General features: G+C 48.7%; 1 protein-coding gene across 1 annotated transcript in view; it reads right to left on the bottom strand.

Annotated features, from left to right (window-relative positions):
• Positions 1-557, bottom strand: part of EMH_0053840 (uncharacterized protein) — a gene marked incomplete at both ends in the record, with an annotated part of 7,924 nt that overhangs the window by 3,028 nt on the left and 4,339 nt on the right. The gene's annotated exons all lie outside the window — the stretch shown is intronic.

The following is a 557-nucleotide window of genomic DNA, read 5'->3' as shown; positions in this document are numbered from 1 at the left end:
GCGCAATGGGGCTCTTAGGAGCCACTGTCTTGCTGTCGATCCACAGGAGGACTTGACACTGCAAAGCAGAGGAAAAAGGAAACCATCGAAAACACTAAACACCCCAAAAAGAAAAAAACCCAAACCTCCCTTGGGAACACAACACACGTCTGAACCCAACTGGCTCGCCGCCAAAACTAAACCCTGAGCCCTAAACTCTAAACCCTACAGCGACAAGCTGTGCCTGGCGGGGACAGCACAAACCCGGACTATAACCCTCGATGCATCAGAAGCAGATATATATTATATTATGGAGAGCGAACACATTCATGCAGTGCTACTGGGCTGCAACAACGTAGTGAGTGGCAACCAAAAAGCAACATAAGCACCAAGTAGTTGTATTGAATCCCAGTGCATGTGTGGATGGATCACCGGTCGTGAGGTGTATGTAAAGGGGAAGGGCCACCCATAGGCAACGGTTTCGCCTTCGTTTGCGAAGAAATGAAAGTCGAAATCAGGCAGTTTCATAGGATGTCTGCTCCAGGTAGAGGAAGAAGAAGAAAAGGATGAAGATCCGG

Source organism: Eimeria mitis, genomic scaffold (assembly GCF_000499745.2).
Source record: "Eimeria mitis Houghton genomic scaffold, Emh_scaff2440, whole genome shotgun sequence".
Classification (NCBI taxonomy): Eukaryota; Apicomplexa; class Conoidasida; order Eucoccidiorida; family Eimeriidae; genus Eimeria; species Eimeria mitis.
The sequence above is the reverse complement of the archived record's forward strand: the minus strand, read 5'-3'. Positions and strand labels throughout refer to the sequence as shown.